This window comes from Pistacia vera, unplaced genomic scaffold (genome assembly GCF_008641045.1).
Source record: "Pistacia vera cultivar Batoury unplaced genomic scaffold, PisVer_v2 Contig514, whole genome shotgun sequence".
In the NCBI taxonomy this organism is placed as follows: Eukaryota; Viridiplantae; Streptophyta; class Magnoliopsida; order Sapindales; family Anacardiaceae; genus Pistacia; species Pistacia vera.
In genome coordinates this window covers 367,813-380,967 of record NW_022196351.1, presented here as the reverse complement: position 1 = coordinate 380,967, position 13,155 = coordinate 367,813, and the positions used below count along the sequence as shown (strand labels likewise).

General features: G+C 36.7%; 1 pseudogene; it reads right to left on the bottom strand.

Annotated features, from left to right (window-relative positions):
• Positions 1-766: 766 nt before the first annotated feature.
• Positions 767-4,949, bottom strand: LOC116106431 (annotated as a pseudogene).
• Positions 4,950-13,155: the final 8,206 nt, after the last annotated feature.

Sequence of the window (13,155 nt, the reverse complement as noted above, 5' to 3'; positions counted from 1 at the left end):
ACCTCCCTATGACCTCCTTTGCCTTCCCCCATCCTCTAGAACCCAAACAAAGCCATTTACCCGATGCCCGCCAATTGCTCGACAAAATGCCATAACCACCGTAACAATAAACCAACTACATATCCCCCAAATTTGCACAAATCAATCAATTTTCTCATCAAATTGAAAACCACAAGTAAAAAACATACCTTTCTTCACTGTCGTCCTCCTCCTCGCCTGAATTCTCGCCAGCGTCCTCCTCTTCAGAACCATTTTCTGATTCTTCTCTTTGTTCTTGTGCCGCCATTGTCTCCTCTGCCTCTGGACCACCTTGACTCATCGGATGCTCCACCCGAGCCTCTTCTTCGATAGCCTTTGAACAACTACCACCGTCGGAGTCTAGGATTTGGAGTGGGGTTGGGTTTTCCTCCTCTTTGTGAATATCAGCCATGATTTTGTGAAAGGAAGCTTTAGGGTCGAATATTTGCTGGAAATAGGGCACTTTTATCACTAAAAATTGCAGAGAAATCAAAGGTGTTCATGGGTCGTTTTTTGGATATATGGCTCGATTAAGCGATTTTGAAGGGTGGGGGTCATTTTAATTTTCAAAATTTAAAGAAACTTCTGTTAATTATAATATTACCCACATATGTTTAAATCTTTTCAATTTAACCCGTTTTGCATGTTTAATGCATCGTAAGTGTGCCATGTTAGTTTTTCTAACTTTAAAAAAAATTACAAAATCTTTTCAGGGTTATTTTTTTAAATGCAAACTAGGGAGGTCTACCTAGTTAAATTTCCTCCCAAAAGTTGGTTGATACTTCTGCTGTTTACTAGGCGAGAAGACACCAAAATGCCACTCAATCTCTTATGGTCCTTTTTGGTTCTCATCAAACAATGTAAACAAATATGTTTCTATAGCCTTTCCAGGCCTCCTAGGAGTCCCTGTATTTCCCTTCATAGGATCAATCGGATTCCTGTAATAAGTTCTTGCATTTTCCACAGCGGCTGTGGGATTTCCTTCCAATGGCCACCTACTTGTCGATACAACAATCTCCAAATCCCGCGGGGGGGGGGGGGGGGGGGGGGGGTGTGTCACTGGCCTTCTCCAAAGCAGCATAGAGAGCATCTGTTATTGCATCAAACAGATTCCTTCATTGATATTGTCCATCTTGTACTACAACTCCTAGAGCTTTAAACAAGGCAAAAGCTATGTCAATTTGCACAATGTAATTGGTGTAGGCAAAATAAGGGTACTCATTGGCAAGAAAGGGAGCTCCGTTTTGTGCCAAGAATTGAATTATTGGGGTAATATAGGAGCTTGCTTTAGGATTGAATGTTCCCTTAGATGAAGCCGAGGATTCGCCTAACAAAGTAGTGTCTATTGCGGTTGAAACCTTGATCTGGCCTTGTAAATTTGCTGCAGCTATTGCATTGTAAACGTTCTACACTGCATGAAGAACAAATGAAGCTTGTGCCTCCCAAGGGTGGACTTCGTTTCCGACTACAATGTATCAAAATTTGATGTCAAGCCACTAGGCCAAGATATTTTTTTGGACCCAATCTCCAGCTTTTGCAGGGTCTATGAGGTCCTGGAGATTGTCTTTTGGGAGGTCGAGGATGAGTTCAATGTTGGATCCTCTCAGGGCCTGGAGGATTTTTTGATCTGGATCATAGATTCGCATCCTCCCAATGTTGTTTGCTTGGTAGAGGCTCATAGCTTCAGCTTGTGCTGGTAAATTGCCACCTTTTCTTCCATAGCATACACCTATGGCACCTGCAAAAAAAACTAAAAGTGCTTTTCAGTTTGTGGTGCTTTATATGTAAAATTTAGAAATGCTTTTAATCTTGATGAAAACAGTTGAAAGCCTTAAAACTGTTTGTAACTGACATACATTATTCTCCCCCTAGTGGCGAAAGTTCGGAGGAGGGTCCATATAAATTTCTTCATGAAGATCGCCATGAAGAAAGGCATTGTGAACATCCATTTGGTGGAGAGATTAATCACGAATATTAGCAACAGACAGAAAGGCTCGAATAGTTACATGTTTAGCAACGAGAGAAAATGTTTCTTGGTAATCAAACACTTCCCTTTGAGTGATGCCTTTGGCAACCAAACAAGCTTTGTAATGTTCAATGGACCCATCAGCTCAATGTTTTATCTTATACACCCATTTGCATCCAATTGGTTTCCGATGAGAGGGCCGAGGTACAATGTCCCAAGTATGATTTTGTGCTAGAGCATGAAGTTTATCAACCATGGCTTGCTGCCACTATGCATGAGGAATATCAAGAAAATTCTTGATCTGCAGAGATCTGACTGATACAAATACTGTGGGCAAAAGATAGTCGATTATAGCTGACATAATTGGTAGTAGGATAAAGGGTACCTGGAGTAGTCTAAACAGTAGGGCAGACATAATCGACTATCCAAATGGGTGGTTGGGTGGACCGTATGGATTGGTGGGGGGCTAGTTCATTCAGAAGGACTTTCTAGAGTAGCAGGTGAAGAGTCTATTGATGGGGAAGACCTTGTGGAAGGATCTATGGGATCAACAGTAGAGTTAGAGCGGTTAGAGAATTACCTAGATTTGCTACAGGTGGTATTAGGGGTGGAAAAAAAATCCGAAAACCGAACTGAACCGCAAAATCGAATGGAAAGTTATGTTTTTTGAGCAAACTGGTTTGGTTTCGGTTCAGAAAAAATGGTGAATCGATTATTCGGTTTGGTTACGGTTTACTTCCTCAAATAATTCGATTACTCGGATCTGATTTTTTAACCTGGTTTTTTTAAATTGCCCTAAAACCTAAAATCCCTTCTAAATATTACATATAGACTATTATAGTATTACTAACTCTTACCTCTCAAATCTCTATCCTTAATAAAATCCTTAGTAAATTCTCATCACCTATTTGATTTCGACAACACCTCCACACCAAGCCTTTGATCTGTTTGATTTCCTCATCACCCATTAGTTGTTTACATCAAGAGATCGGAGACGAGAACCAAACGGAAGCTGCTGAGTCGCTGACAACACCATCAAGCACCACAGAGCAGGCCGATGATTGAGCAAGGTGACTTTATTCATGAGCTTTCAACATAGTGAAAGTAAACATGTATATCAATGGAGATAACAAGTTAACAACTACTACTATGTCTATGAAATTGATTAATAATTGTCCAAAACTCCTTCAATTTCATAGCCCTTTACTTCAATGCCATGCACCAGTTTAAAATTCACTTCACTTTCCCGTTATTTCTCATTCTACTGAATGGAATCCTCGTTTTGTCACAATGTCTTTCTAACGAGAATACTTCCGATGAGCTCCTTTCGCTTGACTTGTGTTATCTTTTGTGGACTTTTGATAGTTTTCAATTTTATTTGGGTTTTGTTGAGTTGTTTATATCTACGCCAAGTGTTTGTAAGAAATCTGGCAATGAGATTTTTTATTTAAATGTTAAAATTTGTAACATTTACAGTTGAATTTTAACTTGTTAAGTTATGAATCCAAATAAAGTAATATATTCACTCAATTAATTGTTAGAAAGCTAACAGAGTTTAATATGGTATAATATATATGAAGAATTTGGGAAAAATAGACAGTGCGCCAAATTGAGTTTATTGTGTTAGACTATATACCAAAGTGAGTTACATCACATTAAACAAGAAAGTTCAAAAGATGGAAAGATTTAGAAAGTTGGAAAAAGTTGAGCTAGTCTTTGTTTTAAAGATAGAATCGAGATTTGAAAAAATTGATTTAAAACCGGTTAACCGAACCAAATTTTTGGTTCGGTTACAAACCGGTTTAAGTGGAATTTGGTTTTCCACTTAAACCGAAATCCGGTTCGGTTTAAATTTATGGTGAATCGGTTCAGTTAACCAGTTTTTTCCACCCCTAAGTGGTATCATAAAATATGTGCTGGAAGGAGATGGTTGATCTTCCTCGAAAAATGATGTCTGCTGGGAAGTAATGTTGGGTTGATCATGAGTATCTATAAAGGGGAATGAATCTTCATAAAAAATCACATCTCTAGAAATCAGGAATCTATTTTCTGTTTGATCATATAAACGATACCCCTTTTGATGCATAGGGTAGCCCATAAAAACACAACGAGTGGCTTGAGGAGCAAACTTTTCACGAGCTCCAAGATTAGTAGCATAGCATAAACAACCAAACACTCGGAGATGACTAATGTTTGGGAGTTTCCTAAAAAGAAGTTCATAGGGAGTCTTATCATTAAGAACTCTGGTAGGCATTCGATTGATCAAGTAAGTGGCTGTGAACACACATTCACCCCAAAAGGAGACCAGTATGTTGGCTTGGTATTTGAGGGTTCTGGCTAATTCTAAGAGGTGTCGGTGTTTCCGTTCAACTACACCATTTTGTTTTTTTTTTTTTTTTTTTTTGGGGGGGGGGGGGGGGGCTGGAGGGGTAGACACAAGAACTTTCATGTATAATGCCTAGAGATGTAAAATATGATGAACAATGGTGATTAAAGAAAATATGGGCATTATCCGTTCAGATACTCTGAACAGAAAAATTGAATTGTGCTTTGATCATGGAAACGTATGCCTGAATTTTGGAAAGTGTTTGGGTTTTGGAGTCCATGAGATGTCCCTTGGGAGAAGTCATCAACTATGGTAAGAAAGAATCGGGAGCCATCATGGTTAGGGGTGTGATAGGGCCCCCAAACACCAAGGTGAATAAGGGAAAAAAGACGAGTAATGTTTGATGTGCTGTGTGGAAAAATAGTTCGGGATTGTTTGGCAAGGGGACAAACTGGACAATGAGGTTGTGGAATAGAAGCACTATAACCCAATCTTTGGTGCAAAAACAAGGAATTTTTATTGAAATTTGTATTACAATCAGAGAATTTATTTTAGTAATACAAGACAAAATATTTTGAGACTTTTCCATGGAATCAATGATCCAATAGTAAAGACCGTTATGAACTTACCTGAGCCCATCAGTTTTCCAATCAAAGGGTCCTCAAATTCACATATGTTAGGAAGAAATTTTAAACAACAATTGTTATCTTGACAAATTTTGGAAACAGAGATAAGGTTAAATCTAAAGGCTTGGACAAATAAAACATTACGGAGGACTGAGGTTTTGGTAAGTTGAATAGTCCCTATTTAGGTAGCGGGAGCCATGGTTCCATTGGGCTTACGAACATATGTGTATGATTTTGTGGGTGCATGGGTGAAATACTTGGAGTTGCAAATGATGTGGTCACTTGCCCTTGAATCAATTATCCATATATCATCTTTATTTAAATTGAAACAACAAGATGTACCTGCATAAGATGTCGTATTAGCCTGGGGAAGTTGACTGATCATCTGAATTATTTGCTGATATTGTTTAATACTGAATGTGGGTACAGAATTCCCGGTGGTGTCTGTATGGTTTACAGTGGACCCAGATTTCTGATTAGATAGGCATCCATGTAGCTTCCAACAAGTTTCACGATTGTGATTTCTCCGTTTGTAGTAATCACAATAACGTGCACTTCTTCCGGAATTATTGTATCCTGACTCATTAGACCCACTTGCTTGATATGGCCTATTTGAATTAAATGAAGGTGGCCCATTAGGTGTGGAGAAACTTGGCCCATGTGAAGTAGTAAAAGGATTGGGCTTGGTATTATTTGGACCGTTGGATTGGGGGAAAAAAATCTAAGCCATTGGATTTTGCCCCATATAAAATAACTTTATCATTTGCTTGCCCCTCATGAACCCTTTTTTCTCATTGTCGCCTTCACTCTTCTCTCCATCACTGAACTTTCTCTGTGTCACGTTGAAAGCAGCAGTGTCACCGGTGTGAGCTCATGCATTGGCTCTCATCTTGCACAGCCAACTGGTAAGTGCGGCGAAACATCGACATCAGCATGGTGGCCAGCATCTATGTTCTGAAAGGGAAAAAACTATCGTTTAAACCCATTAAAAAATGGATCAATCGATCCTGATCCTTTATTCGTTTGACTTGTTGAATGACCATTGTTGGCGCTTCAAGAGGTTTTGTTACAATATCTAATTTGTTCCAAACTGCCGATAAGCAGTTGAAATAGGAAGTCACCGGTAAGTTATGCTGTTTAATTTTGGCGAGTGATTGTTGTAAGGTGAATATCTTGGCCAAATCAAGCTAGTCATACATCTCACGTATGTTTGCCCATATTTCTTGGGCATTTTTTTGTGTGTAGTCTGACGACAATCTCTTGGGTCAGGGAGTTGCTAATCCATCATCGGACGAGTGTGTTGCAGTTAAACCTAGCAAAACGGGTCCAGACCCACGGGTCGACCTGTACTTGGGTAAAAAATATAAGGTACGAGTCTAATGCATTGGACCTATTTTTTCTAGACCTATACCCGACCCAGCCCGGCCCGACCTGGCCCAGCTGTATTGTCAACGAGTTATACGGGTAAACCTGCAGGTGCCTATAGGTCCCTGTTTATTATTTGAAAAAAAAAAGGATTTGAAATCCTTAAATAAGTAAATCCTAATCCTAAAAAATATTAGTTCAACTCTCATCCCAGTTCTCACCCAGTACAGACGCAAAGCAACTCTCTCACCATCGCCATCTCCTCTATCTCACCGTCGCTGCTTCAACACTTCTCCATCTCCACCTTACAAACTCAACTCCATCTCCTAACATAATCACATTACACTTTTACCTTCTCCAGTCTCCACCTTACAAACTCAACTCCAACTTCTCCACCGTCGCCGCTTTAGCACTTCTCTAGTCTTAGTCCAAATAGAAAACCACTCTTTCAATCATCTACCTTTCAAATGGCTTACACGAAATGAACAGCAAGGAAGTCTATTGAAGGCAAGTCGCCATATAAGCAACTAGCCATTAGCTTCGGCGACGGGAGGAGTGAAGAAGCCACATCGTTTCAGGCCGGGAACTATGGCTTTGAGAGAGATCAGAAAGTACCATAAGAGCATAGAGCTTTTGATTGGGTTTGCAGGTTTTTGTTATGCTGGATAAAAAGGATAGCAGCAGAAATTGCCTCTTTGGGTCCTTGTTAGGTTGTGTAGATTTTTGTTGAGTAGGTTTTTGTGGGCAATGGAGTTGTCTAGCTATGCATATGTTGGTTTATGCTGGCCATTTATAGGGTCTGTGTGCTGTTTGTTTTTGCTGCAATCTAAGGATCTTTTTCTTCTCCTTTTGATTACTTAGTTGCTAGGCTCGAGGGATGGTTTGACGAATGGATCTATTGATTTGGTCTGAAAAATGGGTTTTTTTGTAGGATTAATTTGTGTTGCTTTATTTGAAAATGGGTTGTTTGCTTTGTATTGTTTTTTGTCGAAAAATTGGGCTGCTTTAATCATGTTGATTTGAATTCATTTAAATGTGAGAAATTTAGTTTTACTGAGTTTGGGTTTACTTTATTCATACTTGGAAGATGAAAAGTGAACGAGAGAAACTTTTTGTTTTCAACCAAGAACGAAAAGAAGTGAAATTAATTGAATTTGGAGTAGATGATTATGGGGGTGTAACTGTAAAATATTAAAATGGCATAAACTGTGGGGGTGTAATTGCAAGAATTGGAAACTAGAATGAAGAGTGTGGGCACCCATGGGTCTACCTGTACCTCCATAGGGTAGGGTATGGGTCCAATATTTTGGACCTATTTAGATCGACCAGTTTTGGGCCCATACCTATAAGACTCGTACCCGTACCCGACCCACCCGCCCGTTTTGCTAGGTCTAGTTGCAGCGTTACCAGTGCTTCAGGAGATACGGTTCTACCAGTGGAGGAAGGGTTCCATCGATGAACCCTTCCTTGTCCTTTGTGATCAATGATCAGCGGAAGTCACGGGCCCAAGTGGCATAGTTTCTGGATCCAATGAGTGCTTGCTTGACAAGTACCAACTCAACACCATCAGATGCTAGGGAGTACATAGGGTTGCCAGGTTCTGGTCGATTGGGATTATTTTGGATGATTTGGAATAACGGGTAGGGACTTTGCCCCGTCAGGTTGGATGTTTGACCCATGAACCCGAATAGGTTTGGGCTAGATTGAGTTGTTGGGTTTGGTCAGAATTTTGACCCAAACCTGAATCTTGGTCTTAATTTTGGTTTTCGGTTGATTGGTTTGATGGTGGTAGAGTTGTGATTTGCGGGTTGGTGTTTGGATCCATAAGGGAAGTTGTTTGGTTAAAATTTGGTAGTATTGAGAATTTTGTGGTTTTGGTAAAAGAAAAATACTAATCCAAGTGCCTTGTCTACATAACCTGGAAATCTGGCGAAGAAGGATTTGCTAGGAAGAAGGATAATCGGTTCAAAGGCCTTGATTCACTGACTCTGGAAATGTTGGCTAGAGAGGGTTTGTTGGGCAGAAGTAAGATTAAATAGAATGCTCTGATACCATGTCAGCAGGGCTGACCCAAGGGTAGGCAGGTGATGTTAGAGTAGATGCCCTAGAGCCAATCAATTATTGTAAAATTGACTCTGTAATAAATGTTTATTTATCAATAAAAAGCATATTCTTCTATATCGTGTATATAATGATATATGTCCTTAGGATGGTAGAACCGTGACGAGGGTATCAAGTGTTTCAAATCTTGATAGTGAGAACCCTATGATCACATATGATGGCCATTCTAGAAACGTATTATTTTTTTAACCAAGGACACAAATAATACTGTAAAGCTATCATAGTGTTCAATGACCCTGTCGAAAGGCAGTGACTGATCTCACATGTCAAAGTTGTTTGCCGACAACCTGGTGCAACGCATGGGTGCTTGCTAGAGGCAAGTTCACTAGACAGACCCACCAGAGGATTTCATATGGATGGTAACCCTAATGTTTGGAATAAATCCTCTAACGGATGGTGATGCATGTGATCCTTAGACTTGAGATCACCAAAGCACCTTGTGCACCAATTGGTGTAGTTTGACACTAGCCCAACGTAGTTCTATTCAGAGCTATCAATACAATAGTGATTAGCTACATTGAGAAGTGTATCGAGACTATGGTGGATCGACAAAGTATTCATCACTCCTCGGTACGAGAGAAGTTATCTCACTAGGTAATTCAGTAAATGGCAATGACATTAAATCTGTGGTCACAGTGGGATTGAGTTGATGCTCAATCCAATTTAATATTCTTGTCATTGGTCCAATAACTAAATACAAACATGTTGAGGATATCTAAGGTTGACACTATTTCTGTACCTCAGTCTCGATGATATAATAGTTGATGAAAGGATTTGATTGCACGGTAACCTTACTATTGACAGGCTGCGATTTCGCTGAATCCGAATCTATCGAGTGGCCATGATGCCTTGCTAGGGGCCAACCTTAGTCTATGTGTAGTGAGACAATTAATTGGTGTTAATCGCAATACTACACACTGCCAATATGATGAGGAGCCTACGGGTCATACACTTATAAGATAATTTAAGAATCAATTTGTGATAAGGGTATTTTCGTCTTTCAGGATGAAAGGGTATTTTGGTAATCTAACAGTGCAATTAAATTTGCTAAGGTTGTTGCTTGTATTTAATTTTAATATTAAAATTAAATTAGTGAGATTATATTTAAATATATCTATGTATATATATTTAAATGAATTATTATTATTAATTAAATATTAATATACTATTATATACATTAATTGATTTTAATTATAATAATAATTAATTAATTAAAATACCATAAATGGTGTGTTTGGTTGCAAGGGTGAACTAAGGCTGGAGCCCATGGCTATTCCTAAGTGGAATAGGGTTTTAATTATCGCACTATATAAGTGCAACTTAAAATTAAAACAAGAAGGGATTATTCATTCAATTAAAACCCTAGCCACCCAAAAGGTTTTCTCTCTCTCTCTCATGTAAGAAGAAATTTTTTCAATTTTGATTGTTCTTGATTCTTGATACCGACAATTGTTCTAGCTAAACAATTATCAATTCTTCGGATTATCTTTGTGTGGACTCCTATGAGTGCGATCCTACATTGGATCGATTAGCGAAGAATCACGTGAACAGTTGATGGTGAACAGTAGACGGTGAACAGTACCCAGTGAACAATGTTCGTATCCGAAATCAGAGATACTCAGAGGAGTCTCCAAACGTCGGTAATGTGTTTTTAATCCTTGTATGGATTATTTACTATGATTTATATTGTACAAATTTTTCTGTTTATTAACCTGTAAGCAATTTGATCTATACCCGGATCTTGGGGTAGAAAGTGATTGATTTTTTGGTTTAATTTATTGTTTTTCCGCTGCCTTTTCAAGATCAATCACTTATAGGTGAGGCATCTACCTAGGCCCCCCACAAAATAGGGCAAAAAATGGCCCAAATTTTAATAAATCTTTTTTTAAATATATTACAAAAATAAAAATAGTGTATAATTTTTTATTCAGGCCCGGCCCAAGGGGCCCCAAAAAAGAAGCCAAAATGCCCAAATTTATTATAAACTTTTTACATACATATTCCCACCCAAAGTTTGACAAAATAGCAAGTTTGTACCTCTAGTTTCATATATTCCAATTTACACCCTTAAATTAACACATTGAATTTCTTTTAACAATGATAGGCTAAAATGGTCATTTACATATCTCAAATTACTCACCCTCAATTCAATCTCAAAATTTGACATTCACATAAATCATCTCCAACCCTCTTCCGCCGCCAGCTGTTTGGAGGTGATTTCGGTCGATTTTCTCACCAAAATCGACCAAAATCATCACTTTATCATTTTCCAAATGTTTTCCCAGCATGATAGCCCTCAATTTGGCTGATTTTTTTTTACAAATCTTGCAACCCAGTTCCATCGATGGCTGCAAACGAACCGAACACGAATTAACACTCCCGTTCGAAAATCATTCGATAAGCACAAAAGGGTGTTTGAAATTGTGTTCGAACTCGAACAAACACAGAATGGCCGTTCGAGTGCGTTTGATTAACAAAATGTGCAGTTCGTGATCGTTCGAATAATCGTTCGAATAATCGTTTAAATAGCTCGTTCGAATAACTTGTAAATACTTGTTCGAATAACTCGTTCTAATACCCGTTTGAATAAAAAATATACACCAACTTTCCAATTCATGCTCTAAAAAACAAATATACAACAATTTATAATTCATACCCATTTAATTCAGCATTTGAAAATAAACCAACTCTCTCTCTATATGTATATTTTAAATAAATCAATAAAAACTTAGTAAATTAAAATAAATAGCCATCATAAATAATAAAACTTCAAAATAAATTGAACAAAAAAAAAAAAAAAATCACAACAAATAAATGGATCTTATTGAATGTTAAAACCAATAAATGGTTCAAAAAAATTTTGGTTCCATATCAAACATGACATTACAACACAACCAAAAGGAATTTGCTTACATATATTAATCATAGATTAAATATGTTTAATATTTTATTAAATTATCAAAATTATAGGTTATCATATATCTATATATATTATCATTACATAAATTATTATAAATATTTTAAATGTCTACATATATATTTTGTATCAACACCCATAAATTCATAGTGGAATGAGAGTTTATTGTAATATATGATCAAAACATATGCGTGACAAATTTGTTATATATATAACTTAGGTTTAATTAAGCTATTATGTTATTAAATTTGTCATGCTATATATCATTTGATTATACAATATGTTATGTTCATCAATTTACCATACTATATTTAATTAAGCTATTATGTTATTAAATTTGTCATGCTATACATCACTTGATTATACAATATGTTATGTTCATCAATTTACCATACTATATTTAATTAAGCTATTATGTTAATAAATTTGTCATGCTATACATCACTTGATTATACAATATGTTATGTTCATAAATTTGCCATATTATATTTAATTAAGCTATTATGTTATTAAATTTGTCATGCTATATATCATTTGATTATACAATATGTTATGTTCATCAATTTACCATACTATATTTAATTAAGCTATTATGTTAATAAATTTGTCATGCTATACATCACTTGATTATACAATATGTTATGTTTATTAATTTACTATACTGTATTTATTATTTATTAATTGAAATGCTATTTCATAATATTTAACTATTGATTACATTTGGAAAAATATGAAGCTATTATATTATTAGATTCGCTATGTTTTATATCACTTGATTATACAATCTATTATGTTATTAAATTTGTTATGCTATGTATCAAAATAATTTATTATTTTTTAATTAAAATTCTATATACTTATATATTTAATTATTGATGACATTTGAAAAAAAAAAAATCCAAACATATTATATATATAAGAAAAACAAAAGCATCATAATATTTTATTATTGATTACTATAAAAAAAAATTCATCCAAAGTCCAAACTAAACCAAAAATAATATAAAAATGAAAAAAATATAAATATATATATATATATAAAAATGTATACCAAGTTTTTTGAACATAAACGAACGAATAAGCGAATAGGTTGTTCGCGAACGGATGGATTAGTCGAACGTAGTATATTTGCGAACATAATCAAATAAACATCTCATGTTCAAACTCAAATCGAACACATTATCGAACGAACATCGAACTGTTTGCGAACAATTTGTTATCAAGTTGAATCGAGCTGTTATCGAACGAACATCGAGCTGTTGACGAACAGCTCAGTTCGTTTGTAGCCTTAGTTCCACTGCGCAACAACCATTTTTGGCCTTTTTAGCATGTACCTAACGTCGTTGGCCTTCCTCAACACGACCATCTTCCTCCCCTCAGCCCTCTCACCAAAACCCCTATCATACCTCATCTGTTTACTCCGCTAATCGCTAGCCAATGATACCTTTTGGGCCACAACTTCTCAAGCATTTTCCGATCAATCCTAGCATTGGAAATCGCCCATTTCACCACTCATTGCTTCTCCAACATCTAGTCTCCAAAACCCTCCACCAACCTGATCCCATTAGCTTATCGGTCGCTGTCCACCTCTTCTAGTGATTTTGCATCTCAAAAGAGAAGAAAAATAAATTTGAAATAATTTTTTTAATATATGTTTATATTATTAGAAGACCCCCAAAGTAACTCTTATCTAGGGTCACAAATGTTCTTGAGACAGCGCTGTATGTCAGAGTATGAGCAAGAAGAGGCAAAAGGAGCAAACGTAGTTGCTGAAGAATGCCAGAAAAGAGAAGAAGAATGTATTTCTTGTATATTT